The sequence below is a fragment of the Schistocerca serialis genome, chromosome 4 (genome assembly GCF_023864345.2).
Source record: "Schistocerca serialis cubense isolate TAMUIC-IGC-003099 chromosome 4, iqSchSeri2.2, whole genome shotgun sequence".
In the NCBI taxonomy this organism is placed as follows: domain Eukaryota; kingdom Metazoa; phylum Arthropoda; class Insecta; order Orthoptera; family Acrididae; genus Schistocerca; species Schistocerca serialis.
In genome coordinates, this window is record NC_064641.1 from 680,869,860 (window position 1) to 680,894,530 (window position 24,671).

A 24,671-nucleotide genomic window follows, 5' to 3' on the forward strand; every position below is an offset into this window, starting at 1 on the left:
CTTAGGATCCGTTATGTCTTACTGATCCTGTTCAGACATTAATGCTTCTTCACAGGTCTCGCCATTTAGTTTTTATTTCCTCTTCACTAAATTTCTGTAGCCAATCTATGCCCATAGTTATCTCGATGCTAAGTTCCGAAACCACCAGAAAACTGTCTGTAAAAGGACGGTCCTTTATTACAAATTCTATCATAATTTGCGTCTTAATCAGTTTGCTTTTTCTTCCCGTCGCGCCCACTATTCTGATTCCCTGTACTGACATTATGACTATTCTTAGCTTGTCTTTAATGTATTCGTAGAAAGATTGAGACGTTCCACTAATCTGGAAACCAGTGTCCAATAATACTCTAATTTTGTAACCATAAACCTCAGTCGGGATTACGGTTTGCCGGCCGCTGCGAACGAGCGGTTCTCGGCGCTTCTGTCCGGAACCGCGCTGTTGCTGCAGTCGCACATTTGAATCCAGCATCGGGCATGGATGTGTGTGATGTCCTTAGTTTAGTTAGGTTTAGGTAGTTCTAAGTATAGTGGGCTGATGGCCTCAGATGTTAAGTCCCATAGTCCTTAGAGCCATTTTTGATTATGGTTTGTTTAATCAGTATCATTTCCTTGTCCTCTTTCTCCTCCTACAATAAGTCTCGGTCTACCATTACATCTTCCCATGAAATGGTATTCATTTCTTTACATTCTAAGTCGGGTGGTTCTTTCTTCTTTTCGATCGCAAAATCCTTTACGTTCTTTAGTTGTTGCTGTTTACTATCATTTTCTTAGGATCCGTTATGTCTTCCAGATCCTGTATTGACAATACTGCTTCTTCACAGGTCTCGCCATTTACAGATTTTATTTCCTCTTGACTAACTTTTTTTCCTGTTTGCTGTCCAGTTTTGGCAGCTTTTCACACGAAATATTCTCATTCTCTGATATTCTCATTTCTATCAGACAGAGTTTTTCAGTAAGCTTCGTTTCCTGCGATTCTGAATCACTAGATTGATTGATGTCTTCAGTTTCATTTAAGTCAGCGTCTTCACTAACACTGTTGGCTTCTATTATGAACGCCCTTCTTAATTTCTTTCAGAAATTTCGTCGCTAGTCTCGTAATTCATGCATTTATGGATTCGTTCTATAATAACGAGTTTCTCCTGTTTATCTTTTGTAGCAGGCAGATTGTTATCCTCTGTTGGTAGTTCGTCTGCATCAGAACTGTCTTCCTTATCTCCCTAATGTCATCAGCCTGCACTTCACAAACACTTTGTGGAATTCGTCAGTCGCACAAATTCGTTTTCCTTCAAATGAGGCTTATGAATGACAGAAACGTTATCCACAGATTCATTGTCACGGAATGATTCTTCAGCAAAGGGTTAATCTGCATCTCTTAGTGCCCTAAAATCAGCGACGCCTTCCTCTGCTGAGTGCTTTTTAATTCAACTGAATTGGCAGCTGCCATACTCTGCGTGGCTCCAGACAACAAATCTTTCACCATTACCTCCTTTCCGGTCGTAGTTATGCTATCTTCCTTTTCGTGACACTGCTTTACACCGTCATACAGATTACTCATTTGTATACGCCAATTACCAACTCCGTTCAAACTCTCCTCTGTCTCAGTTACTGCACGTTGTCTGTCCGTAGCCTCTGAACTGGTTACAGCGGGCGATGCCTCGTCTACTGGCTTACTCACAGCCTCACCTTATTGCCCTGTGACATCACTCTCTGTCTGCACTGCTACAGAATTAACTCTCGCAACAGCGGTCCACTGCAGCAGTTTGTCAGTACACGAAATATGTTCGTTCCTAGCCGACTGTGATTCACCTGCAGTACCATCTATCGCGGCAGTTCTAGTGCCCGGCATCTCATCTGCACCTTACTGCAGCGTATCGAAGCTTCTCAGCCTATGTCGAGAATATTTCTTGCGTTTGGGCTTCCTGTATTTTGTTCCTGCATCCGTCCGACCCTCAACAGTCACGTTATTTAGTTTAACTTCTCCCTTATGGAGTTATTTCGCGGTTTATGTACTCTTCTGCGATGGTTAGAGAAAAATCTTCCTCTGCCTCTTCCTCTTTGAACAGTATTAACACTATACAGGTTATCATTCTGTTCATCATTGCTGTTATTCCGATCGTTCCTTTAGTTTCGGCTGTTATTACTCTGACGGAAGTTGTTTTCTCGCCAATGGTCTTCGTCAATCACTTTATCTACAAATGCAGAAAAAGTACGGTGGTTACTACCCACATATCTTTTGGAGTCTTCTGGCAATTCCTTCCAGAGTTCCCATATGATCTCGGAATCATTCCTTCTACACTCCTGGAAATGGAAAAAAGAACACATTGACACCGGTGTGTCAGACCCACCATACTTGCTCCGGACACTGCGAGAGGGCTGTACAAGCAATGATCACACGCACGGCACAGCGGACACACCAGGAACCGCGGTGTTGGCCGTCGAATGGCGCTAGCTGCGCAGCATTTGTGCACCGCCGCCGTCAGTGTCAGCCAGTTTGCCGTGGCATACGGAGCTCCATCGCAGTCTTTAACACTGGTAGAATGCCGCGACAGCGTGGACGTGAACCGTATGTGCAGTTGACGGACTTTGAGCGAGGGCGTATAGTGGGCATGCGGGAGGCCGGGTGGACGTATCGCCGAATTGCTCAACACGTGGGGCGTGAGGTCTCCACAGTACATCGATGTTGTCGCCAGTGGTCGGCGGAAGGTGCACGTGCCCGTCGACCTGGGACCGGACCGCAGCGACGCACGGATGCACGCCAAGACCGTAGGATCCTACGCAGTGCCGTAGGGGACCGCACCGCCACTTCCCAGCAAATTAGGGACACTGTTGCTCCTGGGGTATCGGCGAGGACCATTCGCAACCGTCTCCATGAAGCTGGGCTACGGTCCCGCACACCGTTAGGCCGTCTTCCGCTCACGCCCCAACATCGTGCAGCCCGCCTCCAGTGGTGTCGCGACAGGCGTGAATGGAGGGACGAATGGAGACGTGTCGTCTTCAGCGATGAGAGTCGCTTCTGCCTTGGTGTCAATGATGGCCGTATGCGTGTTTGGCGCCGTGCAGGTGAGCGCCACAATCAGGACTGCATACGACCGAGGCACACAGGGCCAACACCCGGCATCATGGTGTGGGGAGCGATCTCCTACACTGGCCGTACACCACTGGTGATCGTCGAGGGGACACTGAATAGTGCACGGTACACCCAAACCGTCATCGAACCCATCGTTCTACCATTCCTAGACCGGCAAGGGAACTTGCTGTTCCAACAGGACAATGCACGTCCGCATGTATCCCGTGCCACCCAACGTGCTCTAGAAGGTGTAAGTCAACTACCCTGGCCAGCAAGATCTCCGGATCTGTCCCCCATTGAGCATGTTTGGGACTGGATGAAGCGTCGTCTCACGCGGTCTGCACGTCCAGCACGAACGCTGGTCCAACTGAGGCGCCAGGTGGAAATGGCATGGCAAGCCGTTCCACAGGACTACATCCAGCATCTCTACGATCGTCTCCATGGGAGAATAGCAGCCCGCATTGCTGCGAAAGGTGGATATACACTGTACTAGTGCCGGCATTGTGCATGCTCTGTTGCCTGTGTCTATGTGCCTGTGGTTCTGTCAGTGTGATCATGTGATGTATCTGACCCCAGGAATGTGTCAATAAAGTTTCCCCTTCCTGGGACAATGAATTCACGGTGTTCTTATTTCAATTTCCAGGAGTGTATTTCTTGAGTGAGCTAATCTCCAATACGATGACTCACAAATTATTTCATGTTCATTCGGCCTTTACCTTAGATCATTCTCACATTTATAAACTCATGCCAGAGGTTATTTTGTACCTCCTTGGACCAATACTTGTCCAAGAATTTCGTCTAAATTCACTGAAGGTTATTACTTCAGTATATAATTCCCCATCGTTTAGCATCTCCTGCTAAGCCACTAATTACATTATTTACTTTTTCCTGATCTGTGATATTTTCAGGAAATAGCCTCTCCCATTTCTCAATAAAATCGCAGGGGCTAATCCACTGTGTTTTTGGTAAGGGTCGAATTTTTCTTCAGCCTCTAGTACCTTGTAAATTGGTGTTATGTCTACCACATAAGGGCCATTACACGTAATCTTTCTTTCTAGACCACTAACTTTTTCTTATGTACTAGAAGTGTTATTGCAATACTTCTCTTCGCTATGATCTACGTTCATGTCTATGTTTTTTTCAGGCTCTTGAACAGTGATTCTCAGTTGAGCAATCTGTTCTGCATTCGCTTTTGTTATTGCTTTCTTAACATGGGAAATCTGTTCCTCAATCTTTGACTCTACCATAGGTTCAACCCGTTCGTGTATTTTCACTACTTCGGTTTCAAAACTGTCATTAATGTCCACTATTTATACCTGTGTATTATTAATAGTTTCACCTAAATCTTTCAACTCTTTCTTCGTGTTAAAAAGGTCCTCAGTCAGAATGATGATGATGAAGTCTCATACTCTAAGGAGCGTAGAGGACAAAGCGGGAGACCCTCACCAACGTACTAGGCAAGGTCCTATTGGAGGTGGTTTGCCATTGCCTTCCTCCGAACGTAATGGGGACGAATGATGATGATAATGAAGACGACACAACACCCAGTCATCTAGAGACAGGAAAAATCCCTGAGACCGCTGGGAATCGAATGCGGGACCCCGTATGCGGGAGCGAGAACGCTACCGCAAGACAGCAAGCTGCGGACAGAAAACCTACGTATCTTATTATTAACTTTTTCTAACTATTGGTTATTCGTTTCCATTTGTTCACCCTGTTTCTTAAGTTTTTCGTTTATACTGGCAGGAGTTTCCGACTGTGTTTCCATAAGTTTCTCGTTTTGAGCCTGCATTTGTTCGTTTAAAATTGAAGTGTTCTTGTTTTGTGCTAGCATTTTTTCGCTTAGAATTGCAGTGTTCTTGTTTTGTGCTATCAGCTGTGTATGGATACTGTGTAGTAATGCACACAAATCAATCGGTTGTTGTTCATTTTGCTGATTATTTTCTACCCCTTTGTCTTCCTTCTCTGAATCTACTTCTCTCTTAATCTGAGATGGGCTTAACAGCATAGAAGTCTCATTCCCCAAATCAATAATTTGTACCTGATTTCCCATCAGTAAAATCGATTCCTCTCTGTCCGGCTCCTGAACACTGTTTACAGAAGTGTCATCACTCTCATCCTCCAACTTTACTTCTCTATACTGCATATACTTATCTTCATCCATTCTGCGTGAACCACACATATAATAATTAATACCGCTGTACCTTTCTCTTAACTGCTTTAACAAATTCGTGCCCCTGAGATTTTTATACATCTTCCAAAAGAATCTGTAAAATATATAACAGTGCTTAAATATGAAACTTCCTGGCAGATTAAAACTGTGTGCTCGACCGAGACTCGAACTCGGGACCTTTGCCTTTCGTGGGCAAGTGCTCTACCACCTTTTTTTTTTCATTTTGTTCGTTATTGATCGTTGTGTTTGGTCGTTGCGGACGTCGCAAGACAGCCTGTTCAAGTTCGGTGGTTGGTCGTTCCACTACCATCTGAGCTACCGAAGCACGACTCACGCCCGGTACTCACAGCTTTACTTCTGCCAGTCCCGAGTTCGAGTCTCGGTCGGGCACACAGTTTTAATCTGCCAGGAAGTTTCATATCAGCGCACACTCCGCTGCAGAGTGAAAATCTCATTCTGGAGTGCTTAAATACTTATAGACTATTAATTGCTGTAAAAAGCCCTGTCACCAGGCACCACGTATAACCCTACAATTACTATTGTAATTTAGTATGCTCTTACCTAAAAACAGAAAACACCATCCCTATGTTGCCAAGCATAACCCTCTTACTAAATTTAGGTTAGTTTCCAAATAAAGTACGCTATGGGAGTCTATTCCTCTTAATAGAATAAACTAATCAATAGAGTTACCCTTTTTACTGGATCTGACCGTTTGTTGTGTCTAACGGATAAGTAACTCAGATTGTTCAATTCTTATCCTAAGATCTTACCTAGCGGTTAGAAAGAAACACAGTATGAATAATATTATATTGAAGCTAGGACAACTCAGTACCAAGTTCACTTGGTGGTTTAAAACATGTACTAACGGTCGCCAGCCTATCCAGGCAATGAAACAGTGAAGTATTACAACAGCAGAAGTATGAATTTTTCCTACTTTCTTTCTACTGTTTAAGTTGCTTCTTCAAGTAAATATTACTCCATGTAAACAACGTTGGACTACAATCTTATACATCACGGTTTTAAAAAAGCCCGGTGGATAACTTCAAGGAAGCTAAAAATCTTTTGGCCAGGGGAGACCTTTAGAAAAGCACTTTCCATAACCAAAAAACTTAAATACTAAAATACTTAGATGCTAAAGCACATACTTTTTATACTGAAAATTTCACATAAAGAAAACCTCTTTCTAAGCGAAATTTACTTTCAAAAGCTATTACTCTTTGAACTAAATCCGTATAGTCATTTAACACATTATAATTACTTGGCTTCGCTCTGAGTGAATTGTATGCAAGCAAACTTTTACAATAACACTTTGCAATAGTTAAGAAAACTTCTAAAACAAGAGTAGTTTCACTTTATTTCTCTGTAATACACTAAAGCATGTATGTATTACTACTTTATCTAAAATTCTGATTACGCCTTTCAGTGAAACAACTAAGACAACTTTTTACACAAAAACCATTTTAATTTTGCCTCTTTATATTAACTTGGCTCTTCATAAGTCTTTAAAACAGGATACTCGGATTAATCAAACACCAGAAAGGGACTCTATATAGGTGTACGATTTGGATGAATTAACAGGGTGAACAAGTTTCTTTAAAGTTCAAGAATCGTTATTTCCTTAATAAAACACAATTTAAATTAACCGTTCACGCTGTACAGAAGTAAAATTCCAAAAAACATTTTAACTGGTCGCTGTAGGCTTGCGTGTGGGGAGCAATTACGACGGCTTCACTACCCACAGCACGGCCTGCAGGTTTCTTGCTGTATGGGCTCAATTTCTGTTCTTGGCGTGGTTCAATTTTACAAACAGCAGCCCAACAACACGCATCTACGCCGTGAGCTGTTTGCAGTCTTCATCCCAGGCATTTTTGTGTAAATTTGCAGGCAAAGCTTCTCCTGCTCCACAAAGGTGTTGCCTCAATCATTGTTGCCTACAGACTTTATGACTTACTTCCCGCGCTTGCTCTAGGTAGCGCGCCAATTCGCCCTTGCCACCTTTTCCACTCCCCACAGCTACTTTCGTTACAAGCAGAAGCATAACTCATATTTCTTACATTGTTCCTAAGCGTGAGCATTTATAACAATTGTCAAATTTACATCAACATGAACAGTTCATAGGCACAAATATTTTTAAATTCAAAATGTCATAAAAAAATTATTTAACGTAGCAAGCAATTTACATAGTATTTTACATACATTACATACAATGCAAAGAACTTCAACCTCTAATAGCACACTTTACATGTACAGAAAATATAGCACCAATATGCGAAAATTATATAGCAAACAATTATAAAAAATTTGATGAACCATAAACAAATAGTGCTATAACTGCACCCGCTGTTTTCTTGTTTTGGGAATTTTTTTTTCATTTGAACTTCGTGGCCACATTCCCTTCCTATCCACACAGATGCCGGCTGGAGTGACCGAGCGGTTCTAAGCGCTACAGTCTGGAACCGCGCGACAGCTACGGTCGCAGGTTCGAATCCTACCTTGGGCATGGATATGTGTGATGTCCTTAGGTTAGTTAGGTTTAAGTAGTTCTAAGTGCTAGGGGACTAATAACCTCAGAATTTAAGTCCCATAGTGCTCGGAGCCATTTATCCACACAGACGTCAGTTAGCCTAAGGAAGGAATGTCACGAGCGCCATCGATCGAGGACACTTCCTTCTGTATGTTGTGTCTTAATTGTTTTTATATGCCGTTTTTTGAAACGTCTGCATGTTGTGGTCTAGTGATACCCGTCGCTGCCTTCATTTCGCGGCACCCTAGGCTCGACTACCCACCATGTCGGATCATTTCATCTCATCTTCATCTACGCGCGTGTCACCGAAGTGGTGTCAGATACAAAGACTTTCATTGGGCGTCCGAACGACCTAGGGTTCTCCCGGCGAATAATCCCTTACGATCATTTCATTTCTTGAGGCAAAGACTGGGACCGACCAAACATTTGCCTAAGTAATAGCATGAAATACTCTAAGATCCACACTCACACTGGCTGGTGTACAAGACCAACGGTCTGATTCACTTCTCGGTTTCCTAAAGAAGCGCATTGTGCATTAAACTGCATGAGAAGTTCTCCACTGGAACTCACGCACGTACTGATATTGCACTCTTTGACGACAAATTCTTTTGATGGTTAATGATCGACCTTTACGGTAACATGAGAGCGGGTACCATTGTGCGATACATAATTTTTTTATCTTTAGATTTTAGTGAGGAGGTGGGTTACAGTTTCTTACAAAAATGGCTCTGAGCACTATGGGAGTTTCTTACAAACGGGTTGTTTGTCGCTGTCATGGGTTAGATCCAGAACATCTAAACTGTGTCTCAAGGCACGATAGACTGAGACAATATTAATGCTGTTACGATAGTCAGACGTAAGGTTTAGCAATTCCCTTCATGCTCTTTGAATGTAGTATCCTTTGCACTAGCTCTAGAATTTGTTCTACATCATTCTTTTCTTCCTTGGAATGACAGAACACCACAAACGTTACACTACATTGAAAAGCGTTATTTGTTACATTCACTTATGTAAAAAATGGGTTCAAATGGCTCTGAGCACTATGGGACTTGACTTCTGAGGTCATCAGTCCCTTAGAACTTAGAACTAATTAAACCTAACTAACCTAAGGACATCACATACATCCATGCCCGAGGCAGGATTCGAACCTGCGACGGTAGCGGTCGCGCGGTTCCAGACTGTAGCGCCTAGAACCGCTCGGCCACTCTGGCCGGCACTTATGTAAAAAAAGAAGATTGCTCACCTGCACAGCGAATAATTGTGTTAGCCATTTTGTTCAGTAAGAACTTGGCTCAGTGTTTACGTCTTAATGTGTAAAAATCGTATTTCATCTAAGGTCAAAATTATGACTCACCAAAGAAAGGGACATAAAGTGGAATAAAAAAAATCATTAGAGTGCAGTCAAAATTACCGTCAACAACATTCCGACGACGAAAATATTCTGTTCTGTTAACGGAAAAGCTGTTAATACTGTACTACTGTCTAATCTTCACACACATTATAGCATCATAATACGAGGAGCTATGTTATATATAACATCATTCAATTTAGTGAAGCTTCGTGTGTCAGTTTCATTCAGGAAGTAGCTTTTCTTTTTGCATCATTAGAAGAATTTTTTCCCGCAAACATTTGCTATCAAATTATACCATAGTAATGAAAATCAAAACAATTCATAAATTACGTACGATTTTTCGTATTTATAGTTCATCTTCAATATAATGTGTATTAGATTCGTTTGCCCTTTGTTGATAAGTGAAAATGGCGACTGGTTTCACTGTCTATTGCAGAAACCAAGGTCTCTTTCAAGTGAAACGTTTTGGGCATCAATCGGGAGCCATATCCTTGAGATTTGGGTGGGTTCCGATGCTGAGGTTTAACTCACATCAAACTTGTAAAGGCGTAGTTCATGGCTGTCTTCAGAAAGCTTATGATGTTTTCAGATCAACTGGTTACTTTTAACCTTGTCGACAGCAAGTAGTGGTATTATCCCTTATTGAAAGGATTCTCTGGGGCTGTATTTACAAAGAGTTTTCTTGTATTTGAGTTGTTCTTGAATTATTAATTTTGGCCCCATAAGAATGTTGAATGTTGAAGGTTGAAGTTGTAGTTGGATTAACCTGCAGAGTGACTACGATATAATCGCGTAGGACTGGAAGGCTGGTGGCGTGACGATTGTGGCGTCAAATCTGTTTGGTGAAGTGAATTGAATTCATTTTCAGACCTTTCAGTCACAGGAAATTATGAGTCGATCGTCGGGAATCGAAAGCGGAAGTCCCACGTCTGTCCACCAACATCCATGGCACTGTCAATTTTATGGAAGAGAGTACGTCTCATTGTACCATTTATTAGGTTCTTCCCGTTCCATTCATGTATGAGGCCTAAGATCGATGTTTGCTTAAACGCATCTGTGCACACTGTAATTAATTTAATCTTGTCCTTGCTATCCTCAATGGAGCTATACGCAGGGGATTGTAGCACATTCCTAGATTTATCACTTAGAGCTATTTCTTGAAACTTTGTAGCTGGGTTTTCTCAGCAGTTTAGTTTCTTCAGCAGCTCCGTAATGCCGCCCCATGGGTCAAATAAACCTTTGATCATTCGTTCTGCGTTTCATTTTATACAGCCATTATCCTCTGTTAGTCCTGTTTGGTGCGAATCTCACACTTTTAAAAGCGATATTCTTGGATGGAATTTTATTTTATTTTATTTTTTTCTTTGAGGATATGCGGCCTCTGTATACTATTGAAAGAAAACATGGTCCCTTACAGGCTGTACCATAACATTGTTTATTTAAATTGGGTGATTAGCTAATTTCAACCGTAAGTCATTTTCAAGCACATGTGTGACGTCATGTATAGTGTACTTTTAGAGTTTGTCTTACACATATAAAACCAGACATAATACTCCGTAATTACATTAGGACTGATCTACATAAGAAGTGATATATCTTACGTACCGTAACATTGTTTATTTAAATTGGGTGATTAGCTAATTTCAACTGTAAGTCATTTTCAAGCACATGTGTGACGTCATGTATAGTGTACTTTTAGAGTTTGTCTTACACATATAAAACCAACATAATACTCCGAAATTACATTAGGACTGATCCACATAAAAAGTGATACATCTTATGTGACACACTGGTAACCATACTGTCTACTACCATACAGCTTGTAAACTTGATTAGTTGATAAGCTGCAGTACTTAGAGTATGGTTACCAGTTTGTAACATAAGATGTTGTAATATTTTTCTATGTGGATCAATCCTAATGCAGTTACGGAAGACTATGTCTGGTTTTATACATGTAGAGCAAAAGAATCTGATAGCTACACCATACGTGTCCTCATGCATGTTCTGGACAATGAATTACGTTTGAAATTAGTTAATCACACGACAAAGGACCATGTTTTATTTTATAAAATTATTGGAAGTGTTTCACGAGGTTTTATGAGCAGTCCCCTTTGTAGATTGATTGTCTCCATGGTATTCTGCCAACGAACCGAAATCTGCAACTTGCCTTACCTGTGACTGAGCCTATGTGATAGCTCCATTTCACGTTCCTAAAAAGAGTTACACAGAGGTATTTGTATCAGTTGACCGACTACAACTAAGACTCGTTGATGTTGTCGTCATAAGATACTACCTGTTTTCGTTTCGTGAAGTGCATTGTTTTACGTTTCTGTACGTTTGAAGCAAGTTTCTAGTATCTTAGGCACTATAAAATCTTACCAAGATCTGACAACATCTGTACCACTTTTTTTCAGACAGCACTTCTTTACACGTAACCTCATCATGTGTGAAAAGTCTGAGGTTACTGTTGATATTGTATGTGAGATTATAAAGGTACAGCATTAACGACAAGGGTCCCAACAAATTTCCTGGGGAAAACCTAAAGTTATATCTACGTCTGTCAATGACTTTCCATTCTGGTAACATGCCGAGTCCTCGCTACCTAAAAATCCTCAATCCAGTGATTAATTTCGCTTGATACCCAACAGATCATACTTACGGTAATAACTGTGGGTGTAGTCCTGAGTAAGATTTTTTTCGGGAGTCAAGAAATACCGTATCTACCTGACTGCCACCATCCATGACTTTCAGGATGTCATGTAAGAAAAGTACGAGTTGGGTTTTACATGAGCGATGCTCTCTGAATCTGTGTTGACTGGCACGAAACAGGTCCTTCTGTTAGAGATGTCTCGTTATAACTGATCTCAAGAATATGCTCTAAAATTCTGCAACAAATGGATGGCAGGGATATTGGACGGTAGTTTTGTAGATCACTTCTGCTACTCTTCTTGTAGACGGATGTGACCTGTATTTTGCTCTAAATACGGGAATGATTTTTTTGTTCGAGTGATCCATGATATATTACATTTACATCTACATCATACTACGCAAGCCACCAAATGGTGTGTGGCAGAGGGTACTTTCTGCACCACTATCTGATCCCTACGACCCTATGCCATTCGCGAATATCGCGTGCGAGGAATCATTGTCTGTAAGCCTCTGTATTGGCTCTAATTTCTAGATATTTTACGACAGACGCTGTCTCCAGCTGTTTGTATCAATTGTGTAGCTGTACAGCAGTGGATTTCTTTTCCTATATATGCGCAATATGTTACATTTATTTACGTTCAGGATCAATTTCCAAAGCCTGCACCATTCATCAATTCTCTGCAGGTCGTTCTGCAAATTCTTACTATCTTCTAGAGTTGGTACTTTGGTACAGACAACTGCATCATCTGCGAATAGCCTTAAAGAGCATCCGTTGCTTTCTACTGGTTCATTTATATATATATTGTAAACAGCAACGGTCCTATCAGACTTCCCTGTGGTACTCCAGATATTACCTTTACATCTGTCGATTTAGTTCCGTTAAGAGCGACGTGGTGAGTTCTATCTGCAAGAAAGTCCTGATTCCAATCGCAGGGCTGCTCCGATACTCTGTAAGCTCATATTTTTTTCATTAAACAGCTATGCGGGACGGTGTCATATGCCGTACTGAAATCAAGGAACACGACATCAACCTGAGTGCCGTTCTCCACTATGCTGTGGATCTTGTGGAGGAACAGAGCGAACTGAGTTTCTAAGGATCTCTGCGGAATCCATGTTGATTTTTATAGAGAAGATGTTCATTTTCCAAAAACGTCATAATTCTTGAGCATGACACATGTGCCATAATTCTACAATAGAATGACGTCAACGATATAGGTCTATAATTGTCTGGATGTGTGTTATGGCCTACCTTGGAAACGGGAATGACTTACGCTTTTTTCCAGTCGTTAGGTACCTTTCGTTAAATTACTGCTAGAGGGGGAGCAAGTTCTTTCGCATAATCTTTATAGAACCTTATAGGTATCTCATCTGGTCCTCAAGCCTTTCCGGTATTAAGCGATTGTAGCTGCTTTTCAGTTCCACGAACGGTTGCCTCAATATCTGCGGTTTCGACGTTCGTACGAGGATTGAAAGGAGGGACAGTGTTACGATCTTCTGCGGTGAAACAATTTCGGAAGATCGAATTCAGTATTTCGGCCTTCTCTCTGTCATCTTAAGTTTCGGTGCCGGTGGGGTCGCTTAGAGAATGAATAGACGATTTTGACGCACTTACTGATTTTAAATACGTTCAAACTCTTTTAGGGTTTTTCCTCAGGTCGGTTGACAACGCCTTACTTTCAAAATCATTAAACACATCTCTAATTATTCTCCATACGCTCATTTTCGCTTCGTTCAGCTTTTGTTTGTCAGCAAGGTTTTTAATTCTCTTGAATGTGAGATGAAGTGCTCTTTGTTTAAACAGCGCTATTAAATCACGGTGGAACTCTCCCATCCCTTAAAACCCTGTTGTTGTTGTTGTTATGATCTTCAGTCCAGAGACTGGTTTGATGCAGCTCTCCATGCTACCCTATCCTGTGCAAGGTACTTCGTCTCTGAGTAAGTACTGCAACTTACATCCTTCTGAATCTGCTCAGTGTACTCATCCCTTGGTCTCTCTCTGCGATTTTTACCTTCCACGCTTCCCTCCAATACTGAGTTGGTGATCCCTTGATGCCTCAGAATGTGTGCTACCAACCGATCCTTTATCCTAGTCAAGTTGTGCCACAAATTCTTCTTCTCTCCATTTCTGTTCAGTACCTTCTCATTAGATATGTGATCTAACCACCTAATCTTCAGCATTCTTCTGTAGCACCACATTTCGAAAGCTTCTATTCTCTTCTTGTCTAAACTATTTATCGTCCATGTTTCACTTCAATACATGGTTACACTCCATACAAATAGTTTCAGAAAGGACTTCTTGGCACTTAAATCTATACTCGATGCTTAAAATCTTACTCAGAACGTACTTGTCTAGGGCATACTGAACGATAGCTTTGAATTTTTTCGATTTTTCTGCACACCTTCGTCTTCATCACCGAATATTTGATACTGACTGCAAGAGATATTCTGAAATTTGTATCCTGTCACCCTTGCTGAGAAAATATATCTTACTACCTTTCTTAACATTCCATGTAGGATCCGTCGTCATAGATGCTGTCACAGCCACATACCTTCCTCTAAGTTAACTGATTCCATAAGTTGCGGTCTGTTTGTTGCCAGGAGGTCTAAGACGTTACCCTCGCGAGTTGGTTCTATGTCTACTCAAGGTAACTTTGATGGCATAACACTCAGACTCCATACCTGGCAAGTTGAAATCATCCCCTATTACAAAGGCATGATCAGGAAAATTACTCACGATATTCTGCACGTTCTGTCTGAAGCGCTCTACAACTACAGATGCTGACCCAGGTGATCTGTAAAAGCTTCCCATCATAATTTTTTACCGTTATTTGCTACTCAATATCACCCAGATTAATTTACATTAGGAATTTATGTTGTTGACACACCTCGCTAGATTCTATCGAATTTTTCACTGCAATAAACGCGCCACCACCATTGGCGACTAACCTATCCTTACGATAAACATTCCAATCTGATCTTAGGATTTCGTTGTCATTATGGTTTGAAGAGGAACTATCTCGGGTGGAAATTCTGTGTAGAATCTGACAGGAATTCTATCGTGTCCTCGATCTTTGTTTGATTTTAATGATTTTAGTTGTTTCTCAATGGATCACTTAAATATATACGTATAATTGCAGTGGTGCGAGAGTCCAATTGGGTGTACTTTCCATTATGAAGAAAAAATTGAAAAAGGAGTTCAGCATTTCTACTTTTGCTTTGCTATCCTCAGTATTAGTACTCGTCTCGTCCATGAGAGTCTGGCCACTAACTTTGGTACCACTTGGAACTTTTAATATGACCAGAATTACTTTGGGCTTTGTGAGAGATCTTTCGATAATATTCTGCTACACCGATCGTTGAGAGCTTCAAGCATTGCTCTGCTGACAGCCAAATGCGTTTCATTTAGCGTCTCTCTGTCGATAGTCGTATTTTTTGTTTTACACTTACTATCCAGTAGCCTCTGTTTCTTTAGACGTTTTTATACATTGACTGTATATCACGGAAGACCCTCCAGTCATGAACCGCTCTACTAAGTACATATCAGTCAAGGTCATGGTCAACTATTCTTTCAAGCTTGAGGCATAGTTTCTCTACATGCTCCTTTCATGAGACAAATGTTTGAAGTTCACTATTGGATATGACACCACTGCCTCTTTGTCTCGCTGGATGAACTTATCAGCCGTTCTGCTTGTTTCAGTTGCCCTTTGTACTTTGATACTCATTGTTGCTTGAACTGGCTCGTACTCACTGATACGTTTCATTGTGGTATCCTTAAAGAGGTCAGACACATTCGTTGTCGTTATATCTACTCATAATATACGAGGGTAGGTCAATGAATAATAAAGCACAATGTTTTCTCAGAAGGTTTTTATTGTTAAGAATTAGAATTTAGTGACAAGCTCTATCAACATTTACATTATGTGTACTATATTTCTACAATCTCCATCATGCTGTCTGGCCTTATGCCAGCGTTGTGGAAAACCCGTATTCCCTACTTGTAAAAGCCCTTGTCTTGTTCTCCCAGCCATGTAAATGAACGACGTACACTCTCGTCATCTTCGACGTGTGTAGAGCCAACTGTCGAGTTGTGAGGCATCGATCTGCATGAATAGTCCCATGCGAGCCACCATGTCGGAAGCTGCGGCTGTGGTAGGACGTCCATAACGTGGGCGATCAAGGAGTTCAGTTTCTGCACTCCATTCAGTCAACTTAATCGTAACCATACTGTGCTCACAAACGTTTATGACTTCTTTCTCCGCAATCAAAAATCAGTTACAGCAAATTGGTTGTAACGTGTGTCTTGGTTAGGCGCCATTTTGATTCTTCACTACAGTTCTGCATCTGTCGAAATTTTTCGAAATTTCGCACGCGTACAAGAAAAAATATAGATTTTAAGTACCTAAAAGGGCGTTTTACTATCTGTATTAACGGGTGGAAAAATTGGGCGTTACTTATTGAACGAGCCTCGTATTTCAATCATAAGTTGGTTTCCGAAATATTTATTCTAAGTAGTTTTCATAGCAGGCGATTGGTAGGCCTAATGTTTCACAGGACGCCTTAGATCATGCGCACTGCTTACGACACTGTAATTTTTCCAACTAACTGTTGGATGATTAAAGTCTTCGCCGATGACAACAGTATGCTTGAGCCACTTATTTTCTAGCAAATTGAGAGACTGAAGAAACTGACCTAGTAAAACTAGCCGGTAGACAAAGAAAGCGGTCATATCTAAAAGGACAACATTGCGTTATAGTTCCCATGTGCACCTTCTGTGTCTACAAAGATCATCTTCCATATCATAATATAACATGTTTCCAACCACTGCTGTATACACTTCTTATCACTGCATGAGAAGCTTATGACTTGATAGGCTCTGAGCAAAGTGATAACTACAAATTGAACATTTGTTGCGCAGAGGAGTGTGTCTTGTTCATTTTTGTATTTGCTGTCATAATTTTCATTGCTGAGCAGTTCATCGACACAAAATAAGGTACGCGTCGTGCTATCTGGCGGCCGCTTTACGAACTACGACGACCAGCTACCGGCAGTGCAGAAAGCTGCCTTATCTCCCTGCTAGCACTGCATTTTGCTGCCGGTGTGACTCTTTTCTTGACGGAACAATGTCGGCAAAATACAATAATTACTTCTTGACCGATATAATTTATTGCTACGTTCAACACTTGACCACCTTACAAAGACGTCTAATTCGTTCCTTCCGAGAGAGAGATCATAGGCCCTAAATAAGTAATAGTGTTTAGTGTATTAGAATGTTTCTAAACGGTTTCAGTACTATTGGCCACACAGCAACCAAGTGCAGCGAGAATGGTGAAAGAAGAATTATAAACATATGTGGGTGAATTATTGTAAATAGAGGTGTATGCCTATTGGTATATCTGACTGTGGAGGTATGGTATGTGTAATATAATCACAGTATCAGTTAACAGTAATAATTATTCATATTGATGATACATGTTTCTTTGTACATGCTTTCGCTTTGTTTACAAGACTTTATTCTTCGGCATAATGTGATGTATCTCAACCATTGTTCAACTAATAATAATAATAATAATAATAGCACTAAATTGCCCGGAACCTAACTCAACCTTCGAACCCCGAGAACCGGCCAACGCACCGGAAGACTCACCATCACCAACAAAAGAAGAAATCCTCCACTGCATAAAGAAACTGAAAAACAACAAGGCAGCCGGTGAAGACGGAATAACGGCAGAACTGCTGAAGAACCTAGGACCAAACTCGCTAAACGAAATCACACAAATCATACAGAACACCTGGACAACCGAAATCATACCTGACGACTGGAAGACCGCACTCATTCACCCGCTACACAAGAAAGGTGACAGGACAGACACAAACAATTATAGAGGAATTTCCCTGCTACCGGTCATCTACAAAATTCTATCAACCTGCCTTCTCACCAGAACGCAAGGACAACTGGAACCCGCCATCTCGGAATACCAACAGAGCCTGCCCCGAACAAATCTTCAACCTGAAATCAATCATAAAATCCCACATGACAAGCCCCAAAAAAATCATCTGCATTTTCGTCGACTTCAAAAAGGCTTACGACTCGATCGACAGAAAGTCCCTCATCCAAATCCTCAGAGAAAAAGGCCTAGAGCAAAAGACCCGAAGACTAATCGAACAGACACTAACCAATACAAAATCCAAAGTCAAATTCATGGGCGAAATCTCGGACCCCTTTGAAATCCACACTGGCCTAAGACAAGGAGATGGACTATCCCCGCTATTGTTCAACATCGTCCTGGACAAAGTAATGAGCGAATGGGAAGCTGAAGTCAGGAGAAAACACCTGGAGACCAGTCACATTAGGAAGGAAAAGACTGGAAATCCCTTACCTAGCATTCGCAGACGACCTAGCGATACTGACCTATGACCCAACATCAGTAAAAACACAGATCGAAATCCTGAAAGAATGCGCCGAGAAAGTCGGCCTACAAATCTCTTTTGAAAAAACGCAAGTCCTAACAAGAGAAGGCGACGACATCACAACCAAGTACGGCAAAATTAAAGGGGTCACACGCTTCAGATACCTAGGCGAAATCATCGAACCGACCGGAACAGAGAAACTGGCTTACGAAGACAGACAACAGAAGACACGGAAATCACTAGGCATGGTACGAAACGTCTACAACAAACAATGCATTTCCAGAAACACCAAGATCAGACACTATAACACAGTGATCAAACCCGCCGTACTGTATGCCAGCGAAACACTAGCACTCAACAGGAAAATCAAAATTGAAGAAATCAAAAAAGAAGAACGCAAAATCATGAGGAAAATTTTAGGATGAAGACCCACACCAGATGGCTACATACTACAGAAGAACTCAACAGTAGAAGCTTATTCGAACATAGAGAACGATATGAGAAAAAGGCGCCTTAAATTCTACGGACATTTAGATAGACTCCCTGAAACAAGACTCACCAAGAAAATTCTAGAACACATCAAGACATTTAAAGTCTCGACACCCTGGATGGAAGGAGTCCGAAAAGACCTACAAGCAATTGGCACCACAAACACCACAGACAGAAGCACCTTCCGAAAACACATAGACAATTGGGAAGTAAAGTCAGAAGCGCTAAAACAGCGGACCAAACAAGAATGATCTGAGGAGAGAAAAGAGACCCTCTCCAAGAGAATGAAGGAGTACTGGAAGGACAAGAAGAACAAGCCTTCAAAGTCATAAGCTTAACGATTTCCTTTTAGGGAAAATTCGCCAACAATAATAATAATAATAATAGCATTATAGGTGATAAAATCCAAAATTAGCTGCACATGGTTTCGTCGTGGACTTTATGTACGGATGGAAGGAAAAATATGTTTCGTAATTGTCTTCCGATAGACGTCAGTTTATAAGCGAAAAATGTGTCGGATAGGATGAGTTTCAGCGAAAATTTACAACTACGCAGACAAACTGATTAAGTGAATTATTAATTTAATGTGGGAAGATATCTGCAACATGCTTAAAAATGTAAGTCACTAATTCTGAGTGGGTTGCGATATAGAAATCGTAATATTTGCCTTTTTCTGATGTTATCGGTCACAGTAGCGTGTGTGGTCAATTCCGCTCAGTTAGTAGGTCAAGTCGTAATATCTGTTCTGAACCCATATCGACACACCGATATTTGTGTACAGTTTGGAGACATAAACGACTTAAAGCTTGGAATTACAGAAAAAGATATGGAGCAGGATATCCACAATGAGTATTAGAAAAAGTTCCCTTGCTATTGTTTCTTATATACCCAACTCGACATGCGATGTTTACCACGATTACCATGCCTTTCTTTTTTTGTGGAAAATAGTCTATGCCAGCAGTTTCCTCTCAACACGAACGCTCGCAAAATCAATTGGTCTCCCACCATTTGGTGAGAAGTAAGTATCATCTCCATATATAAAAGGCAAAGTCCTAACTGACTGACCCATCATCGCCCAGCTCAAAAGGTTAAGGATATAAACTTAAAATATGGGTGAGACATTTCGAAATCCCATCCCTGAGAGTGTGAAACAGGAGATGAAATGTTTTTTTGAAAATGTGTCGCTATTAAGGTAATTTTTAAGTCAGACTTACGAAAATTGGCATTTGGTTTCTCGGTCAGAATTAAGGAAATCCGTGTTTCAGCATTCTTGGAAGTTTATACCTTAGGGAGAGGAGGGGGAGGCGGGTGAAACATTCGGTGAAAGTTTCATTTAAAAAATAAATTATTGTAAATGAACTAATAAAGTATTTTTAAAGCTACATCTACGAAAATTGGTTTTTGACTTCTCGGTTACAAATGCGGTGCGGGTCTCCCGCATCGTCCCCCATGCTCTGTCAAGGAGTATGGGACTTCATCAGCACATCGACGTTTTTTGAAATTCAGGCCCTAGGTGGGTGGAATAGGAGATGAAATATTTTATGTAATATTTCATATAGAACGCATTTTCAAGGCTACATTTATTAAAATTTGTGTTTGGCTTCTTAGTTAGAAATAATAAACATGTTTGTCACTGTTTTTGGAAGTAGGGCGAGGAAGGTCTTTGTGGAATTATTTCATTACGCAAGCATTTTTGAAGCTAAATCTATGATAATTTGTACTGGTTTCTTTGTTAAAAGTAAAAGATATACGCATGTCATTGTTTTTGGAAAAACAACACCTAGTGGGGTAAAACAGGGGGTGAAATGTTTTATGAAAAGATTTCATTATTAACTGTCAAAGCATTTTTAAAGCTAAATGTATGAAAATTGGTATTTGACTTCTCGGTTACAAATAAAAAATGCGTGTTTCAGTGTTTTTGGAAATTCAAACCTATAAGGGGATGAAACAGGAGTTGAAATGTTTTATGAAAAGAATTCACTGTTAAACCATTTTTAAAACTAAATCTAGCGTGGATCTAATAGTGTAGTATCTTTTAAGAAGGAATTGTTCGAAATTCAGCTCCCAAGGGGATGAAATTGGGAATGAAACGTTTTTTGAAAATTTGTCAGTATTAGGGCAATGTTTGGAGACAGGAATACGAAAAGTGATATTTGATTTCTGTGAGAAATAAAAAAAGTAAGCGTTTCAACATTTTTGGAAATTCAATTATGAAGGTAAAATACTGTGCGAAAGCTTTTTTTGGAAATAAATAATTATTAAAGAACTACTACAGCATTTGTAGGCTACATCTACGAAAATCGATGTTTTACTTCTCGGTTAGAAATAAAAAATACGTGTTTCAATGTTTTTGGAATTTTAGTTCCCTAAGATAGTGAAGCAGAGGATGAAAAGGTTTATGAAACTATTTCATTATGAAAACATTTCAACGTTAAATCTACAAAAATTTGTATTTGGCCTCTCCAGAATAAATAAAAAATAGTGTGTCACTGTGTTTGGAAATTTAACCCCTTCTGGGGTGAAATACCGGATGGATGTCTCTGTGGAAATATTTCATGATGCAAGTATTTTTGGAGCTAAATCCATGAAAATAGTTATTTCATTTCTCGGTTAGATGAAAAGAAATATTAGTTACAGGATGAAAGTTCTATGGAAATATCACCCCAAAAAGGCAAAAGGTATGACCAATTCCTTGGACCACAACTACCAGTATCGCCTTTTGGTCAGAATTACATTCGGGAAAGACCACGTTCCTTTGGCTTTAATTACTGTGAAAAATTCAGGAGATGCTGCAGTTTGTGAACAAGCTAGTAATTACTGATATGAGATGGGCATTATTTGTGGTTAAATACTAAACACAGAGTACCGTATTAACAATTTGAAACTAGAACTGTGTAAATACACAATATGCGAATCATCATTAAATTGTAAACTGTGGCCAATTACTTGCAGAAGCATAAGGAATTGAAATTATCAACAAGCTCATTACTTCCCCTTATGCAGCTATACCATCCTTCTTTTACACAGAAAAAGGAATGAAATCTATATGCACTAGAAATATTATTTAGCTGCATGTTTTTAATATTCCGAGAGTATTTTTTGTAAGTAAAGAAAAAGTTTTACATATTCATCAACGTTAATTTAACATAGAACTTGATGATAAATGAAGTTTTTAGTTACACCATATCCAGAAAAACACGTGTGAACAATAATAGAGCTATGCGTTCGTGCCTGTGTGTATATTACTCACTAATACGAGTGTAGCGTGTTCCAGGAGGAATGGTCAAGCTCCGGGGATATGAGAGGAACAGTCATCAGAAGCAAAAAGGTGTAGTAACCATGGGTCCAAAAAGCATGCCTGAAGAACTATGAGGACTTCTTCTTCTATACTGCGAAACAAATCACTTCTACTACAAGTTCTTTGCTTTGCCTATTTTGGGTGAATGTAGTATTGATCAAAACCAGAAAAAATTATCTTGTAAACATGATTCTAAAATGCATACCTTAAGAATTGTAAGCAATCGTTCGTTAGAAGAGGTTTGCTTCATAGTATCAAAGATGATAAAGTGCTCAAAGTTCTTAAGGTATTCATTTTACAGTCTGTGTTTAATAGACTTTTTTTACTTAGAATGGTTGTTCTCGTTATATGCCTGAAAACCGATTATTCCATCTGTGGCACCCTGCATGTAGCCGCTGGAGCAATTAACTACCTACGCCACATGATGATGGCTTCCGGGTTCCTCTACCCTTTAATCCGCTACATAGAACAGCAAATGATTTAATGAATATATGTGTAGTGGAAGATGTATGATATATGACAACATAGAAACGAGGGCAAATTTTGAATACATTTTTGGAAAGATTGTTTGATTAAAGCTGAACTCACATATCTTCGGATTGGGACCAGTTAACACAGAAAATGAAAACAGTAATGTCCAATTAGGGTGTATTTGACAGCGTGCTGCTAGCCGTTATTTCAACATATTTAGCGTCAGGTAGAATGGAAATATTGCAGGCTGTCTATTAAACGTCCTGAGAGCGAATGAATCGCACTGACCACTTCATTGCATTGGTGAATAACCGTTAGTTGAATATTTCATTAGACAGTGTGTTTCAGGTAGATTAACCCCAAATCACAGGACTGAAAATAGAAACTTGGAGAGGATTTTAGCTTACACCTGCCAACAGGTGTTAACGTGCCGCGTAATTTGGCTTGCAGCAGGAGTCTCATTCGTGCTGGGATAATCAATTGGAAACGAGACAGATGGAAAAAGTAAGTACATTGTTTGTTAGTTCAAAAGTAATCACCATTACTGAAAATATAATTATGTATCCCACTGTGAGACATCAGACTGGACGAAAGCAGTAATCACACCAACCTTTAAACATGGAAACAGAAAAGATTGTAACAACTACAGAGGTATCTCTTTAATCAGCGTTGTGGGTACAGTCTTCACAGTATTGTTGAAAGGAAAGTGTGATTATTAGCTGAGGACAAATTGGATGAAAATCAGTGTGGGTTTCGGCCTCTTAGAGGTTGTCAGGACCAGATCTTTAGCTTACGGCAAATAATGGAGAAGTGTTACTAGTGGAACAGGGAATTGTATCTATGCTTTATAGATCTAGAAAAGGCGTATGACCGGGTTCCTAGGAGGAAGTTATTGTCTGTTCTACGAGATTATGGAATAGGAGATAACTTTTGGAAGCAATTAAAGGTCTTTACTTAGATCCTCAGGCAGCAGTTAGAGTTGACGGTAAATTGAGTTCATGGTTCACAGTAATTTCAGGGGTAAGACAAGGCTGCAACCTGTCTCCACTGTTGTTCATATTATTTATGGATCATGTGTTGAAAACAATAGACTGGCTGGGTGAGATTAAGATATGTGAACACAAAATAAGCAGTCTCGCATATGCGGATGACTTAGTTGTGATGGCAGATTCGATTGAAAGTTTGTAAAGTAATATTTCAGAGCTAGATCAGAAATGTAAGGACTATGGTATGAAGATTAGCATCTCAAAACCGAAAGTAATGTCAATGGGAAAGAGATATAAACGGATTGAGTGCCAAATAGTAGGAACAAAGTTAGAACAGGTGGACGGTTTCAAGTACTTAGGATGCATATTCTCACAGGATGGCAACATAGTGAAGGACCTGGAAGCGAGGTGTAGCAAAGCTAATGCAGTGAGCGCTCAGCTACGATCTACTCTCTTCTGCAAGAAGGAAGTCAATACCAAAACTAAGTTATCTGTGCACCGTTCAATCTTTAGACCAACTTTGTTGTATAGGAGTGAAAGCTGGGTGGATTCAGGTTACCTTATCAATAAGGTTGAGGTTACGGATATGAAAGTGGCTAGGATGATTGCAGGTACTAGTAGATGGGAACAATGGCAGGAGGGTGTCCACAATGAGGAAATCAAAGAAAAACTGTGAAGGAACTCTATAGATGTAGCAGTCATGGCGAACAGGCTTAGATGATGGGGCCATGTTACACGCATGGGAGAAGCAAGGTTACCCAAGAGACTCATAGGTTCAGCAGTAGAGGGTAGGAGGAGTCCGGGTAGACCAAGGAGAAGGTACCTGGATTCGGTTAAGAATGATTTTGAAGTAATAGGCTTAACATCAGAAGAGGCACCAATGTTCTGAATAGGGTATCATGGAGGAATTTCATAAGGGGGGCTATGCTCCAGACTGAACGCTGAAAGGCATAGTCAGTCTTAAATGATGATGATGATGATGATGACTGTGAGACATCAGGGTCAGTGCCTTCATGAAGTGAAGTTTGTGGTTGCCTACGGATCCATGATTGTACCTCTTCATCCGAAGAAAATAGACAGACACGAATGCCTTTCTTGAGGGCTCCAGAGCTATGGAAATCACATGAGGAGGTATCGGAAGTGTATGGAGGGTGAGAAAGGCTTTCCGAGCGAAACTTCGGCATCGTAGTGAAAACAACGGGAAAGCCAGCTCTGGAATGTCGTTATGAAATTTTCCTTTGAGTGCAAGAGCCGC